Source organism: Acipenser ruthenus, chromosome 41 (genome assembly GCF_902713425.1).
Source record: "Acipenser ruthenus chromosome 41, fAciRut3.2 maternal haplotype, whole genome shotgun sequence".
Taxonomy (NCBI): Eukaryota; Metazoa; Chordata; class Actinopteri; order Acipenseriformes; family Acipenseridae; genus Acipenser; species Acipenser ruthenus.
In genome coordinates, this window is record NC_081229.1 from 3337675 (window position 1) to 3353560 (window position 15886).

At 42.0% G+C, this 15886-nt stretch overlaps 1 protein-coding gene and 1 pseudogene across 1 annotated transcript in view; one reads left to right on the top strand and one right to left on the bottom strand.

The window, feature by feature from the left end:
* Positions 1-15886, bottom strand: part of LOC117971309 (antigen WC1.1-like) — an 88595-nt gene that overhangs the window by 58137 nt on the left and 14572 nt on the right. The gene's annotated exons all lie outside the window — the stretch shown is intronic.
* LOC117433607 (deleted in malignant brain tumors 1 protein-like) lies at positions 1772-13934 on the top strand (annotated as a pseudogene).

The following is a 15886-nucleotide window of genomic DNA, read 5'->3' on the forward strand; positions in this document are numbered from 1 at the left end:
AGGCACGAGGAGTGGCTTATTGCTGTTATAACATGACTCTCGTGTTTATTCTATAAAAAGAAAACTAAAAGAAACTCTCGATTTGAAACTTGAATTCTAAATGTATTCCATGTATCCTTAACATTGTCGAGAACAACTTGATACTCCTGCATTGTGAATATATGTGTGGAGAAGATCATTTATGTGTTTATTATAGTGTTGTTTGAATGTATTAAGAAATGAATAAGTAAAGCTGCTGACTTGCATGTTGTACACAGATGGGTATGGAAAGTTGATGTCTGGTATTTCTGTTTCCATTACTCAGTAATTGCGCTCTGCACTTTACATTGTGTAGCATTCAAAAGCAATGCCGTAGGATGTTACTCATTCTACACAATACTGCTCACTGCATTTTGTAATGCGCACTGCTGTGTAATTCTAATGACATGATGTTTAATTCCTGTTAGTGTTTAAATAATAAATAGTTTTGAAAATATCTCATACAGGTGATAAAAATTAGAAATATGTTGATGTAATAACATCGCTGTTCTGGGCATTGTAGAGCTTCTTGTACCATTGCTGCCTTTTATTCTGTCATTCACTTTGCTTCTTTGGACCAAGAGTAACACCTCCGTGTCATTAAGCACTACAGTGTCCTCAGAAACAGCCCTTATTGCTGTATTATTGATGCTAAACTCCTGGGCAGAACATTAACTAGGTATCTACAGTGGTGTCTGCCAGGACAGTCAGTGTCACAAATAAATCAATTGGGAGATACAGTAGATGCTGTTTTGCTGGTACTGCGCTGTATATCATCAGTTCCAGGCCTTTTATGTTTTCTTTAAAACTTATATTTATAAGCCACTGTCAGTTATTGTGAGGCACAGCAATTACAAACAATGCTGACCCCTGCTGGTGAGTCAAGGTAATGGAATATGAGCACCAAAATAATAATGATTTGGCCAGGGGATTGGTGCTTTTATACATTCTAAGAATAAAGGTCTTCTGGGACATATAGAACTATACAGTCCCACTGAGCTTTCTCATGAAACACTACTTATTCACGTTCTACAAAGAGAGTCTCAATTATTCAGAACAACACAGGCTTATACAAATAAAACTACTGAGGAAGCTGTGTGGTCCAGTGGTTAAAGAAAAGGGCTTGTAACCAGGAGGTCCCTGATTCAAATCCTGGCTCAGCCACTGGCTCACTGTGTGGCCGTGAGCAAGTCACTTCACCTCCTTGTGCTCTGTCTTTCGGGTGAGACGCTGTTGTAAGTGACTCTGCAGCTGATGCATAGTTCACACACCCTAGTCTCTGTAAGGATAAAGGCGTCTGCTACATAAACAAATAATAATAATAATACTGGAATGAACAGAACCATAATTATGATTTCCAAATATGAAGCATATAACACTTTATTTGGACAATTATATATGATGTATGCATGCTTATCAGGGTTGTGCTACGTTTCTAGAAAAGTTTAATATTTGTCAGGTACTTTACCTGCTGTAGTGTTATCTCAGAGACTTGGTGGAAACCCTTCTTAGCACACGCCTTATGCAGCGTGTGAACATCATGAAAACATTTCAGTACATGAAATATATATAGAGGAGTTTTACTGCTGATGTTTACTTGGGAAGCTCTGTGATATGGAGAATAATCCAACTACATGCAGTGTAAACAGTGTGTGATTATAAACTCGTGTTCTCTTGTGGCTGGGCCTGTGAAGACTCCCTTCTCTGATTCCCTTTTCTCTTTTTAAAGGCGGTGATGATCTGAGGCTGGTGAATGGAGGCAGTCCCTGTGCTGGGAGAGTGGAGATTCTTCATGAGGGACAGTGGGGGACAGTTTGTAGTGCTGGCTGGGATATGAGCGATGCTAGAGTTGTGTGTAAACAGCTGGGCTGTGGATCTGCTGTATCAGCACCACAAGACGCTCACTTCAGAGCCGGTTCTGGAACCATCTGGCTGGTTTATGTTTCCTGCAGCGGCTCTGAATCTGCTCTGTGGGACTGTGAGTCATGGGGGTGGGGTAAGACCTCTAACTGCAATCATGCCAGGGACGCTGGAGTGATCTGTTCAGGTAAGAGACACACATTCCATCACAGAAACACTTACTCAATATACAGGGGTCAGACAAACAGGACCACCTGCCCTCTGTAGCACTCCTCCAATGTGCAGCTCATCACACTGATTTATGTGTCATGCAAATGAAATCCCAGACACATATTCAATAATACAGAAAAGCACTTTCATGGGCAAGACATTAAAAATGACAGACTAGAGACATGCTCGGTTGGCAGGTGCTTCTGTAATTAAAACAATCAACACAGATTATTGCTATTTCTGCCATTTTCTTCTTCTCACTGCGTGTTTAAGATTAATCTCCTTCCAATTTTTTTTTCATTTTTGGGGAAAAATTTGTGAACCAGTTTACACATGTATTGCACTTTGTGTGGATGTATTACAGGTTTTGAGATACATTTGTAATCTATCAATTTAGAAATCATTGGATTGTAGCAGTACTTAAAGGGTAAGTATCTTCAGGTTAAGTTTCTAGTCTTCCTTTGATTGACAGCCCCCTTCCCTTTGTATGATGCGTGCAATCATTCCGAGTCGTTCTCATTGCAATCAGGAAACTCAAATACTACGATTATACAGTATAAATATGTGTGTAAACACCAAACTCTTTTGTCAATTTTTTTTCTTGTCAGTGTAGGCAGGGCAGTCTCACTTGTGTTGCGTGCAAAATCACCACCTCGCTTGATTTTGATGACGTTATAGATGATTTTGTGTCTTAAAAAGCAGAAAAGAAGCCACTTTAAAGTGTATTTGGTGCTGCGGTGCCGATGCGGGGACCAGAATAGTCCTGAACTGGAGTTATAAAACACATCTAGCAAGCTAGGCCATGTGAACAAAGCAACCACTTCTACAGTAAAGCACGTATCAGCAGTGCAGTGTTTCGTATGCTGTTGTGTTTTTTACATTAGTATTCACTTGTTTTTGTAATTGTGTTCCCAAGTCTCTATGTTTGTGGGTGTGGTCTGTTTCCTGTCAGAATCCGTGTTTGCCTGGGAGAGGCGGGCGCTCAGGATATCAAATTTGCTTTCAATATGTTTAATCGAAACCAAACTTTGTCGTGGACCTGTGTTTCAGTTTTGGAACTTGTACATAATAAAAATAGAAGTGTCACATTTTTAATGGGACGACAAAGTGGATTAAAGCTGTCTACGGTCCCTGGTTCACATTCACAGTGTCTCTTTTTGTTCAATAGATTGGGAAACGTGGTTATCAAGCTCCTCTACAGGATTAGAAGTAGGCTTCAGGGTTTATTTTTAAATGTATTTAGCACACTGTCTTCACTGGGACCGTTTCTGTCAGGTTCGCTCAGTCATTCAGTTCAGAACATTGTGTGAAAGGTTTGTCAAAATGAATTCATCATAATGCAGCATAATTCACAGATTCTGATCAAAACCATGAACGCTATCCTAAAACCTTGTGAGAAAAGAAAAGTTTGCTCTACAAATTTAAAATCTGATATAACGATATAAACCTGATGTTAACAAATGGCACGTGTATGAGAGTAAGTGTAAACGTGTGTACATGTCTGCTGTTTGATGTTATTCATGTTAGAAGGTAGGGCCCTCAAGTGTATGTTTGCCTAGAGTCCGGTGATGGGTTAATCTGGCCCTGTCCCTAGCTCCCTCCATTCCAGCCATGTAAGACTGCAGGACCCTGATTGGTTGACCAACCAATTATTCAATATGGTCACTGATTGAAGGCAGGTGAATATAAAAGGATAGTGTCCTCCTCATGCAGGTGAAGAAGTACACATGAGGCGAGTTGCTGGTCCCTAAATACAAAGTGCTGCAGTCTGTCTGTCTGTCTGTCTGCCTGCCTGCCTGCCTGCCTGTCTGTCTGTCTGCCTTAAAGAAACCTTTTATTTAAGTTTAATGTTGTTAATTCATTATCATTACAAAATACTGGGGACAGTGAAGCCTCATGAAGCACTGAACTCTTTACACCACTGGTTTGGTGATAGGCTCACCGATCCGAATCTCATGAAGCTATTATGCTGTTTGCACATGTTAAAATTAATTGATAAACTGTATCGTCATTGATCCTACTGTTCTAACTGTATAAAGTTTGGGTAATGTTTTGGTACATAAATGTTTGTGTTTAATGTCAGGATAAAGCCAGTTAGCAGAAGGGCACTATTTTCCAGGTGGCAAAGTGCAGTAGTTGTTACGACAAAGTCCAACATGCAGATGACTTAATGGTTTGCATTTACCAAGGCAAGAAGATAATAAGAAAGTATTTTTTTTTACCCCATTATATGTGCTGCAGCGACAAAGGGAATTGGGCCTGCCTTACAGTTTGAGTGTGTGCTGTACATTTGGACAAAAGTATAGACTATGGGAAAAAATAAACACTGTTTAAGGCTACAGTATAATATGCAGCTGTCAGAACTTCAGATCCTATAAGGTCACAGATTAATGACATCACACTTGTTTAAAACATTTTTTTCAAAGAATAATTTTTCTTTACAAACTGTTAATTTGTTGATGCAGAGGGGTAAAATCTATAGTTTAGGTATAATACTGAAACAGTGAAACTAACTACTACTAATTAAGAAATTAAGTGAATAATACACACAAATAAATTAGGACACAAGTACCAAAAACCTGACACTTCTGCAATTATAATTGTCTAGGCTGTGTGGTCCAGTGGTTAAAAAAACGGGCTTGTAATCAGGAGGTCCCTGGTTCAAATCCCAGCTCAGCCACTGCCTCACTGTGTGACCCTGAGCAAGTCACTTAACCTCCTAGTGCTCTGTCTTTCGGGTGAGACGTAATTGTAAGTGACTCGGCAGCTGATGCGTAGTTCACACACCCTAGTCTCTGTAAGTCGCCTTGGATAAGGGCGTCTTCTAAATAAACAAATAATAATAATTAATAAATAATTTCTGCATGATGGAATCTCAAACAGGCTGCATGCAAAATGATCTTCACCATAGATTTAAATCTGCAAACCATTTACAGGTTGTTGCTTTGGCACCAGAGTCTAAATATCTGCAGTTTTATGATTCCAGGTCAAGGAGTGCGGCTCAGTGGTGGCAGCGATCTCTGTTCTGGGAGAGTTGAAGTACTGCGTGGGAGCGCCTGGAACACGGTCTGCGATGCTGGCTTTGACCGGCAGGATGCAGAGGTTGTCTGTCGGCAGCTGCAGTGTGGAATTCCTCAAGAGGTGCTGGGAGCTGCTCGTTTCGGTAAAGGGCAGGGTCCGGTCTGGTCACAGGAGATCCAGTGCAGGGGAGATGAGCCCGGGATCCATGGCTGCCCCACCTCATCCAGGGAGCAGCCAAGCTGCACACATGCAAACGATGTGGGCCTTGTCTGTGTTGGTGAGTACAAGGAGGGCGAATATAGATGAACAGCCTGTTAACAATGCAAACAAATAGCACTACCCTCACTTCTATGTTTCTCTGTTAGGTCTTTCCAGCAAACTTCAAAAATGTTCTAATAGATATCTGATTTAAGAGTGCTGGGCATGGGGAGCAGGGAGGGTTCCAGGGCGGACCCAGGGGAGGCATGGATCGAAGCGGGCTCTCCTGGATCCAGGACCCCAGTGACCCCATGTTTGAATCCATGGGGGCGCTCACCTGCAACTACAGCTAAAATCATTGTAAATAAATGCCTGGGCGGCGTTGCAGCGTCACATCTTGAGTACCTCTCCATCTGTCACGTGACACCCACATCCTCTTTCACAGTTATGAAAACCCATTATCTTTTAAAGGGCATCTGTACAGTGAATAAAACTAAAAATATTGTAGTCCAGAAGACAAACGTTTCACCTAAGGAAATGAAAAACACATCTTGTGTAAATTGTTTGTATACTGAGCTAATTCTGTATTTTTATTCAGTTGAGAAACCAGTCTTGTAAATTACTGATTTTTAAATAACTCAAGGATCAGATTAGTAAAGATTAGTAAAACAGATTTCCAATGATCAGGAATCAAGAACTAATGTATTACCTGATAGTGCTTTACAACTAGCAACAGGTATGTATGCACTGCAAAGGTAATAGGGAGCGACTCCACTAACTTCACTGTCAATATGCTTACTCCGCAGGGTACAGGCTGGTGAATGGCTCTGATTCCTGTTCTGGCCGAGTGGAGCTGCATCATGAAGGAGTCTGGGGGACGGTCTGCGATCGCTATTGGGATCTACAAGATGCCACAGTTCTCTGTCAGAAGCTGAAATGTGGATATGCTGTAGTCGGCCTTGAACAGGCCCATTTTGGGAAAGGCAGTGGTCAAATCTGGGCTGATAAATTTAACTGTGAGGGCAGCGAGTCTGACTTATTTAAGTGCCCCGCCTCTGAATACGGACGAGGTGACTGCACTCATGAGAATGATGTTGGTGTTATTTGTACTGGTGAGTGGTAATCACTTCATGAGGGATGCTGAAAAGGTCTATTGATTTATATTCAGATGGAACCCCCCTCGTGTGACCATGAAGTGATCCTTTTCAGATCTTACTTCACAATAAGAGAAAACCTTTTTGATGTCTCATTTCTAGTTCCAGTCCGCTATTCCCATATCTGAATATCATAACACTGCAATCACACTGACTATATCAATTGTATTGAAATGTAGGTCTTCCATTTTCCTGAATGAACTTGCATTATAACTTCCATTGCTACGTGAACAATTTTAACCATTTAGTTTTTGTACGTACTGTACCATATATAGCAATCTCTCTGTTTTGTGGTTCATGCACTCTACTCGCTCTCCTTTGCTCCCAGCACAGGCAGGTCGAGTCCGGTTGGCAGCCGGACCGAGTCGCTGTGAAGGCCGGGTGGAAGTTTACTACAACAGGACCTGGGGGAGAGTTCTCCACGACTCCTGGGGCATCACAGAGGCTTCCGTGGTGTGCAGAGAGCTGGACTGTGGCTCTGCAATGGAAGTCTCTAACTCCTCTCGATACGGGACAGGGTACAGTGATGTGTGTCTGACAGGCATTCGCTGCACCGGGGATGAGTCCCATCTGATAAACTGCAGCCTTCCACAGCAAGTCAGCTGCAGTACCAGTAACGGTGCGGCTGTGCTGTGCTCCAGTGAGTGCATTTCAAAAACATGATCTCTAAATAAAATATTCCCATATGTATTACAAGGACACTTCTCATGTATGTTTCAGCTTTTATAATAAGCTCTTTTGTAGCTAGACTACTTAAAACCTATTTTTGCTATTAACTTACTCTAAAGAACTTCATTGGAAACAAGACTGAATGCTGAAAGGGGTTGATCTTAATGCTTCTGATTCATGATTGATCACTGTTCCTCTAGATCACGTGGTATTCAGGCTGTATGACGACACACTATTATTGAATTGATTATTGGTCACTGACTCTGATTCTTTCCCCCTAGATCACACGGCCCTCAGGCTGGTTGGGGGAGGAGGTGCCTGCGCTGGGAGGGTGGAGGTTTATCACAACGGCTCCTGGGGGACGGTCTGCGATGACTCCTGGGACCTGGCGGATGCTGAGGTGGTGTGTAAGCAGCTCCAGTGTGGGACGGCACTCAGCGGCTCAGTGTCAGCCTCCTTCGGCCAGGGGACCGGACCCATCTGGCTGGACGAGCTGCGCTGTCAGGGGAACGAATCGACTCTGTGGGGGTGTGCCTCAGGAGGGTGGGGGCAACACAACTGCAGACACAAGGAGGACGCAGGAGTCGTGTGTTCAGGTACAGGACTGCAATAACTCACTATACCTAATCAGCCCGCCACCAGCCCCCGCAAAAATAAATGCAAAATTCTCATTTAGTATGCTGATGTATCAGTCACTACTGTGCCATCTTACTACTGTGACTCTTTATATGTTACACATGACTCTGTGAATCATACCCTTACACTTCAATTCAATAACTGTACCAATAGAAAGCTGCAGCAAAGTAATCACACAAACAAAACTCATTTTGTGTCTTCATACATGCACAGGAAATGAAACTACAGGCTATGCTCATTAAAAATAAACATTTCCATTCACTTTATGCACATGTAATAATGTAAGTTTGACACACAAAGTGACTCTCCTAGATAACCTCAAGTTGCTTCACAATTGAGTAAGCGCTTCTCCAGATAAATGTGAAATAGATGAAGACGGGTATTTGGTTTTAAAAGAAAAAAAAGGCCAGTTGGATAAGACTTTACCTTTCAGTTTAACAGTAGGATTTTTTAAGGTGTTAGTGAGAACTTAAAGTTAGAAAGGAAGCAATATAAATGAAAACATACATGTACAACAATGGTTTTAAAATGTTTTGCTTGAGCTGTTTGTATTTATTCATTGTGATTGCATTTGTGCTTATTTTGATTGCAATTTGTTTTTACATTTTCAGTAATTAAGAAATTTACCAAGGAGTATGTATCCTCGCCTCCACCGGGCAGGGGGTAGTTAATCCATTTCATGATTTCACTTTTACTGAAAATCTTTTAATGAAGCAGAAGTTTTGTAATCTGGAATGTCTACATGCATCTTGCTAACGTATTTCTATTGTTTGTGACACAGAGTTCAAGAAGCTGAGACTGTCTCGGGGCTGTTCTGGATTGGCAGAGGTTTTCTACAATGGCACCTGGGGCAGCGTCTGCTATAACGACATGGATAAAAACACAGTTAAGATGATATGCCGTGAGGTCGACTGTGGAGAGAGTTCTGAAATATCAATGGCACGTTCAACATCTAGCACTGCGCGCAAGTGGCTTGATAATGTTAAATGCAGAAGGCATGACTCTACACTGTGGCAGTGTCCATCTTCACCCTGGGGTCAAAACAACTGCTGGATCAATGAGGTGGCTGAGATTGACTGCAAAGGTAAAGATCTCTCTCTGTTTTTCTTCTGCTGGTGACCTAATGGCTCAGCAGCTAAACAGCCACCCGAAAGACCACAGCTTTAAATCCTGTTCCAGTGATAACCGGAACATGCCTCCCCGAACACCAGCAATACAACGTGAAGTTGTGTTATTGGAGGCACTGCTCTTTCTAAGAGGGGTCTAGTTGATGCCTCCAACCCTAGAGCAGCAGATACTGAGCCCTGACCAAACTTACTGTAATACCCACCACACTGGAGAGGCCAGAGCAGGGCTGTGCTCAGCTACAGTGTTATTTGTTAATTGATTTAGTTATTTATTCAGGATTAATGCACTACGTATTCCAGCTTGTAAACTCATTCCTTCAGTATGAGTTTACAAGATGAAACTTTAGGGATACAAGTTGGCATACTGCACCTGTGAGCTTCCCTGTGGACATGTCTCCACTATACTCACCACCAAGAGACACAAAACATACCCATGCTTTAGCAGTGTGAATAAAATACAATGTTTTTGTTTGTTTTTAGTAGTGGAAAAGAAGCCGACTGTCTCCAGCATACCCAAGACCTGCTCTGAAGACCTCACTCAGGAGCACTGCTCAGGTGGGTTTGTATTTCATTGACTTGACCCTTGAGAATTATTAGATTCATTCTAACTGATATCACACATAGAAATATGCAATTGTAAAAGTAATGCATACAATTAGTCATTTTACAGTGTCATACTGTGTTAAGTACAGGTAGGTAGTATCCAAACACATCAAAGTTGTCTTATTCCTACACAGTTGTGAATTGTTACCTGTATACCGTTCATTTGAGACAAATTTGTAGTTTTCTGCTGCAGTGCTGATTAAAATTAGCGATCTCATAGTTTCCAATAGTAAAGAGACTACAAAGCAGGACAACTTATAACAGACTTTAAGGGAAAGGTATGTGTCTTTTTTTAAGTGAACAATGGAACAGTGCATTCCTAGATGTGAATACCAAGCCTACCTCTAATAGTCACACAGCAGCCTCTGTGCTGAACTGATTCAGTAAGCCCTGCTGTTTTATTCCAGAGCCAGCAGAGCTGAGGCTAGCTGGAAGCTCAAGTCCCTGCTCCGGACGGGTGGAGGTGCAGTTCGAAGGGTCCTGGGGGACAGTCTGTGGTGACTCCTGGGACCTGAAGGACGCCCAGGTGGTCTGCAGACAACTAGGCTGTGGGGCAGCAGAGAGCACAGGGGGGGGTGAGGCTATGTTTGGACAAGGGAACGGCACCATCTGGCTGGACGAGGTGAACTGCAGGGGCAGCGAGATGCACCTGTGGGACTGCCGGCACTCTCCACTGGGACACAATGACTGCGACCACAAAGAGGACGCATGGGTTACCTGTGCAGGTGAGAGACGGGGTTATCTGAGCAGGGGAGATGGGGAATGAGCTGTACTGGGGAGATGCTCTGTTGTGTTTGGCAGGGAGTACTTGCTTACATTACAAATATTAACATTTCCTTTTGTTTTACTATCAGCTCTCCATTGAAAACAGGTCAAAGCAGCACCTTTTAAGCTTCACAGACACTACTCTCTTATACACATAAACACAAAAGCACAGCTCTAGGGGGGAATGTTTCTTATTATGTAGCGTTCTGAATTTGGGAGTCGTGTGGATAAATGAAGGGAGGCCTCAGTTAGGTCTTTACCATATAAGCAATGCGAATACAGCTTTTTTGCTTTATTTACAGTACAGTACCCAACTGTTTACAGAAGTGTCTGTCTGTCTGTCTGTCCAACAGAAGCCTCTCCATCCAGGCTGCAGCCACAGAGAGACATGACCATCCCATTGATAGCCTGCATCGTGCTGGGAGCTCTGCTGTTTGTGGTGTTGGTCCTGTTAGCCAGGCAGCTGCAGCACAACAGGATGCTGAGGAGAGGTAGGGAACAAATCCCTTTAAAGAGACGCAAGCTCAGGAAGGTGACACACTCAGGTCCTAGTGCGCTGTTCTAGGATTGTATTCAGTAATGCCCTACACTGGCATTTTAAATCTGCAGTGCCTTCCAGACAAAACAAATGCACTACCCAGATCCTTTATAGCAGTGATCATTGTTCTGTGCATCTCAGATGACAATTTATAAATCATTCTCTTCTATTAATGATCTGGTTAGAGAAAAAGATTGTATTGACCCACATGTGCGATACCAGCCTGCTGCAGTAGGGGCAGAAGAGGACACAATCTTGACAAGTTCTGTCATTAATTAAAGAGCTTTTAAAATGGCAGTTTTAAATAAATGGTGTTCTTGCACTGTGGATCACTGAAGGCTGTGCTGTTCAGTACAGTGTGTGCAGAGCTGTGTCACTGTGAATGAGAGCCTGTTTCCTCCCATAGGGCATAGGGAGCTTGACCCCTTCCATGAAGCTGTTTACGAGGAGATTGAGTACAAACTGGCCAGACAGGGAACCTATGGTGCACCCAGGAGAGGTGAGTAAGAGGGGAGGGGGAGTGGAGAAAGAGAGAGCCAACACACACATCACACTGCCACACAATCCACAAACATGACTCAAAGCAGCAGACTTGTAAACCTCTCATCACAGGAAACACTACAAAGAGTGAGAGACAGACTGGAACAGAGTAGCACACAGTAGATAATATGTAGTTACTTAGGGTGTAGATCACAAAAACATTGTTTAATTTCCTATCCTGAATTCAGTAATCCAAACATTGAACAACAGCTACAATAGTAGTCAGTGTGCAACAAGTAGCAGGTAGTGAATTTGCAGAGTGAAAGCAGGCAGCACTAACCCTGTCTCCTGTTCCAGGGAGTTTTCTTTCTGATGAGCTGCCCTCTGACTACGATGATGTGGAGGACAGTGAGGGGAACCCCATCCCAGGTAAGGGGGGGCTGTGTTACAAACCTATGAAGAAACAATTCTCTCACCTGTATCACCGATTCTGTTCTCTGTCTGGTTTAGGTGAAGCAGTGCTCTCTCTGGTCTGTAACACTAATGCTGTTCTCTGTCTCTTTTAGGTGAATCGATGCCCTCTCTGGAAGGAGAGACCCCAGGGTACTATGACGATGCCGTCCCTATGAACAGTAACCCAGAAGATTTATCAGGTGAGTTCTTGCAGACAAGCCCTGTAGAGAAGCCCTGCACCAAACCCAGTCTTGGAGAAAGTAAATGTATTCAATCAGGTTCCTAATTTAGCTCACGTTTGTCATATCCTCAGTCACTGCATATTGTTTGTGCAGGTAAGTCTCAGGACTGTGCAACATCCCCCGCCATGCCCGTTGAGCAGTAGAGTGGGTTTGATTCTAGGGTGCCAAGTAGTTTTTCAACATTTGATGGGTCAGTCTTAATGTTATCTAAACAGTTTTATTTAGCACTGAACCCTGTAACTCTGTTTGTGGACAATAGGATGGAGTTAATATGGTGTGGGTGAAAGCAGGTCAAACTCCAGAGCTAACCTTGATTCCTGTTCCTAGGGAGTTTCCTTTCTGACGAACTTCCCTCTGGCTGCTATGATGTGGAGGACAGTGAGGGGAACCCCATCCAAGGTAAGGGGGACTGGAGTCTACAATGGGGAGGGATTGGGAGGCCCCCTCAGATATCCTGCCCCGCTTCAGCACAGCACACCCTACTGCCCTAGGAGCAGCATGCTGTGGGGGAGCCTGTAACTGCCCCACTCCCACCTCTTCCAGCAGGTGTCACTACCAGGCAGTGGAGTTTGAGAAGTTCTGAATCTCTCAGAAACCACCCATGGCACTCTAATCACACCCATTGCTTAAACCAATCCCTGGCCCCAGATCTGTGTGAACCCTCCCACTGCGTAAACCCAACCAATCCCTGATTGTGTGTCTCTCTTTGGCAGGTTTTCCCCTCACTCCCCCTGGAGAGGAGAGTGCCCGGGCCGCACTGCCCCCTGAAGAAGGACCCGCTGCACCTGACAGGACTGACTACGATGATGTTGGGGAGGAGTCTCCAGGAGAGGGTGGGGCGCTGTGAGGCTGTCAGTGTGTCTGGAGGAGAATAGAGGGGCAGCTGGAGCCCCCTAGAGTTCTAGAGCTGTAAGAGCGCCATTAACTGTAAACCTGCCAGACAGTTTCACTGCAGTTCCAGCCTTCCTCTGGGATTTCACTATGAAACTCCATTGGCTGAATATTTAGCAGGCTTCTCATAAAAGTGCTTCATTTCAAATATGAATGTTTCCCTTTATGCTGCAAAATTGCATCTTGTTACAAACAAGCTGTTTAAATCAAATTAGTAAATATGTGTCGAATGTTAATTGAACTTTGAAAGAAATTAAGAAATTATATTTTCCCTAGAAAAATAAATTGTTGATTTTTCAAAGATCAGTATTATGTTAAAAAAATCCACTGTTTCTGGCGACTAAAGTAACTGAAACAGTTCAGAAATGTAACTAATAGCCAGTGGGTGGGTGTTTTCAATGTTTTGGGGGAACACATTGTTTAAAAATGATTTATGTATCCCCCACCTCCATCACCCATCACAATTATGAAGGTATAAGCCTACACAGATTTCCAAATGCATCCAACAATTTTTCAGAAGTTATACGGTTATAATGTGTACAGGAAAATAGGCTGTCAGTCTGCTATAAGAAATTCTAAATGCTAGAGAAAGACATAAGAATATATCTGGCATCTTATTAAAACCAGAAAACGTATTTTAATTCAATATTGCCAAAATGTTGCTGTTATATTTTACTGTGAAATTCCCCATTAGTTGATTCTGACTCTGTTAAGGTGTAGCTGGGGAGTAATCAGATACCAGTGTCTGGGAATAGTGCATTCAAATTATTAAAAATAAGTACATGTTGTCTGAATAAAAAGTAATCTGTATATTTTGTACCCTTTTTTCTGGCAATGTCTCTCCTTGTCTGGCTTTTTTTTAAATCCAGTCCATAGTCTTTAAATACAGATTGTGTTTTAATAGGGGTCTGTGTTCCCTCTTTCGGTCTGTAATTGTGGTGATGTGCAGTGTTAAAAGGGATCTGGTTTCAAAATGGATAGTTTTGAAAGTCTATAGTAAAGTTTGGACTTAGAAAATGTTCTGTAACCCAGCTCTTGACATTTACCCTGCTTGTAATTCATCTGGAGCTTGTTATACAGAATAAATACACATTTAAATGTGTTTTTTTTTTTAATATGTCTGTTCTGCTTCAATGTACCCTTTCTAAGTGTATAGCATTTCTAACAGAGTGTGAAATGGCTTGAAGGCTGTATTAGTCTGTTTTTAAACAATAAAACATCAAATTTAAACATCTGGCTGACACCATGTGTTTTTATTGTAAAATGTTTTCATGTAATTGATTAAAAAAACTGTTTTAATGATGTAAAAATTAGCAGACATGAGAAATGTGAATCAACAGATGTATTTTTAAAATGATATCACATTGTCTTTTGAAAAAAAAATGAAGAGAGACAAAACGTTTCAGACATGGAAATATTTATTTTCTCAAGAAAACATACCAGAAACAGAAGCAGTTTCTTGGCAGGTAATGTACTTGTTTCTACAACATAGGAGGCTTGATCCATAAAATCTAGCAAGAGTCTAAGCAACTTTTAAAAGTTTGGGCACATTTTTCAAACAGCTGCAAATTGAAATTGGGAACTAAATCGTAAGTTCTGGACATTGATAAGATTGCTGCTGGCTTTTATAGTTCAGGCCTACTGTTTAATAAAGTAAAAGAAAGTAAAGAAAGTATAAAGTAAAACAAGATATAAGATCACATTGAAACGCATTGTACTTTCCTGCCTTCTTCAGTATCGTTTGAAATTAATTTCATTGTAATGAATATACAGTACTTCTCCACACCCCCAAGGGGTTTCACCAAAGCTGGCGTTGCTAAAACTGGAAACCCCCCCAAAAGAATCATGTACAAGTAATAAGCTTTATACTTGTGTGTTACTCAGACAAATGGTCATCTTCATTATTGGTACTCAACTATACTTGTTACAAAGAACACCCATGATGATTTCTAATGAAAATCCCACGTTCCATTCAAATAGATAGTTGTGATTAATATGTTACGTAAACTAGGGCAGGGTTTCCCAATCCTGATCCTCGGGGACCCCCTGTGTCTGCTGGTTTTCATTCCAACTGAGTTCTCAATTACTTAATCAAACCCTCAATTGAACTAATCATGTGCTTAATTAGACCTTTTTAATTGTTCTCAGCTCCTAAAAACTTGCAGATTTCAAGTTCCTGTATAGATAACTTGAAATCTCCAACTGTTTAAAAGCTGAGAAAAATAAAAAAGGTCTAATTATGCTAATGAATAGTTCAATTAAGGGTTTGATTAAGTAATGGAGAGCTCAGTTGGAATATAAAACCAGCAGACACAGGGGGTCCCCCCGGACCAGGACTGGGAACCCCTTAACTAGGGGAACATGAGAAATCAAAAGCTGAATCTGAGCTATAGGAGTATGTTTTTAATGAGCTAAAAAGTGGAGGATTTAATACCGCCATCCTAAAATATATACAGATGATTTCATGCTGAGCATATTCCACTGTACTGTTGTTGTATACGGTAACATTAACAAGCAGGTCAATAAATAAACTCTGGGGAAATCACCAGCATGGAACATAACTTCAAGAGGACTAGGAGCCTGCACTGTTGAGATCATTCAAATGGACCCCCGTAGTGAATATACAGGGGTGGGACGCAAGTAAAAAGCATTGATACTTTCTTCTATCAGAGTGTTAATGCTGAAGGGATGAGCTTGTTATCTAAGAGAAGACTTTGCAATCTTGTAATATTCGATTACTGTCAATTCGCTTCCTTTATTTTTAAATTAAATTGAACTGAACTGAACTGAAGGATGCCGGTTGTACAAAAGGTTTTTGCAATGTTAATGATTGGAGTGACCCTTATTGGCTAAGCATGTTCCCATTAATTATGGAACTTCAGTGAACTCGTAACAGACGAATCTCATTTCAAAATCACAGCACTCGTCATACCAGGTGTAATTCCCCCCCTTTCCCAGGTAAACTGCCCCGCAAAGCTCATCACCCGGGTTGCTGGGCTGCCCCTCAGCCCAGTGGCTGTT